We start from the raw sequence: 2,418 nt of genomic DNA, 5'->3' as shown, positions 1-2,418 counted from the left end.
TATTCTTTGGTGCAAAATATTCAACCTTTTGTTTCTTTATGAAGTGTTTCACACTCGACTTCCTTCGGTTCTAAAAAAGGCTTTAAAAGTAGAGCGGAAAACACGAGACATGAGCGTACGGTTCATTTCCATTCCTCCCCTGCACTGTGTTGTTGTTTCCGTCTTCCTGATCCTTCACAGTACATTTATTTTTTATTTCGAAGAATAATGCAGCGGACGGCGCGTCGAGCGTGAGCGCGTTTAGCGCCGATAAAAAGCTTCAGCGGCGGAAAATGTGGTATTTACAACGCTCATAAAAAGTATTCACCCCTCCTTGGATGTTTCACCCTTTTTTTGTTTTGCTTGTATACGTGGAATCATGATCAATATCATTTGCACAAAATAATTGAAGTGAAAACTGATTTTTACAAACTAATAAATCAAATATTTAGGATAAAAGAAGTGTTTAGATTAGATTAGATTTGACTTTAGTCATCCCCAGGGGGAAATTACTTGAAGCAGTTGCACTTTTTTTTTTTTTACAAATATACAATAAAATGAAAAAAAAGGCAAAAATGTAAATAATAGAGGAAATTAATAAAAAATTAATTGAGTCACTTTTAACCCTCCTGTTACCTTCAAATGTACTAACATCTTTTACCCTTGTGGTCAATTTGACCCCAGCAATTAAAACCTACAGGATATTATTAGAATTAATATTGTTTCCCAAGTTTAAGTGTCAGGTACTTTATGTTTGTTTATTGACTACCTAAATAGCCCTTTAAATAAATAAAAAAGTTGATATTTCTTATATGTTTTACACAGTGAAAAACAGCCTGGGGTCAAATTGACCCCAACGAACACCGATGCGTACAAGTTGTGTACAGGACATTGAAAACATAACATCGTGTGAATTTTGTGTTTACCCAATTTTTACCGAATAAATTAGGAAAAGTCATGAATTATGAAGCAAACAAAATGATGTCATCATTTTTTTAGACACGTTAAACGAATAAATAAATAAAAAAGTTGATATTTCTTATATGTTTTACACAGTGAAAAACATCCTGGGGTCAAATTGATCCCAAAAGTAACAGGAGGGTTATAAAGAGGCGAATATTTATGCAGAGGTCCAGTTAGTGAAATGTAGTTCACCTGAGTGCAGTTGATGTGTTGAGTGAACGAGGTGTCAACATACTTGGGTCCAGTCTCATCAGTGTGTTCCTGCTCCAATTGCAACATGAAGACAAAAGAACCCTCCGAGCAGAGAAGAGGTAATTGAAAAGTGAGGAGACGGCGACACGAATAAATGTCCAACTAGCTAGACATCCAACAGAGTTCAGTGAAATCCATCTTTGAGAGATGGAAGGAGGCGTATGGCCGTCGTCACACCTTGAGGCACCGGGGAAGAAGAAGAAGGAGACTCCTAGGACCCCTACGAACCCTACGACCTCTCTGAAGGAGTTATAAGCTTCAGTGGCTGTGATGGGACCGGACATACATGTGTTGATCAAGGTCTTTGTCTGGAATTCGCTCAAAAGGCACGTTGGGAGACTTCAAGGTCGATTGGCTGAAGGTCCTCTGGACCCGACGCTGTGTTTCGGAACACCGACCGCTGCTGAGCACACCACGACAACCGTCTCCACCGTGTAAAGTAGAGGTGGGAACATGAATGCGGGGAAAAGTATCTGCAAATCCCGGGAGGATGATCCGACTCGATCTCCGAGAGAGCGCTACGACTCGGGAGTGGATTTATTTTTTCCAGCGAGACAACGACCCCTCAAAGCGTACGCCAAAAAGCTTCAGAGAAACGCCTCAAAGGGCAGCGAGGCGGCCGAGTGAAAGCCCGGATCTCGATCCAATCGAGGATTGGCGGCTGGACTCGAGAAGAGCTTTTCACGCCCCGATCCCCGAGCAACCCGACGGAGCTCCAGCTGGTTCTCATCACAGTGTCCAAATATGGACGCTTACTAAACTGCGAAACGCTGAGCTGGAGGGGGCGAATATTTATGAAATCATTTACTTTTGTTTCTAATTAATTAACATTACTTTGTAAAAACAATAAGCAGTGTTCCCTTTTTATTAAAGAGTACTTCTTTTGTTGCAAATTTCTTGTCAAAAAAGCCAATTTATATGGATTGTGATTTAATGTATAAAAGCAACAAAAGGGTGAAACATTCAATATTTGGTATGCATTGTACACAAAGGGGCTGGTGTGCAGCGCTATACAGCTACAGAACAATCAATTATCCCCTTCTTCTTCTTCTTCTTCTTCTTCATGGGACTTCTAGAAAAATGTGCATCGTGTTTGAACTCCACAAGTCAAACGCCACAGGGTCGACATACCCCTTTATTTAGGGTTTGGCAAAAAACTACTTGTTAGTTTTCGGAAAAAAGATTATGTGTGTGTGTGTGTGTGTATGTGTGTGTGGGGGGTTG

This window comes from Pseudoliparis swirei, chromosome 4 (assembly GCF_029220125.1).
Source record: "Pseudoliparis swirei isolate HS2019 ecotype Mariana Trench chromosome 4, NWPU_hadal_v1, whole genome shotgun sequence".
Classification (NCBI taxonomy): Eukaryota; Metazoa; Chordata; class Actinopteri; order Perciformes; family Liparidae; genus Pseudoliparis; species Pseudoliparis swirei.
The sequence above is the reverse complement of the archived record's forward strand: the minus strand, read 5'-3'. Positions refer to the sequence as shown.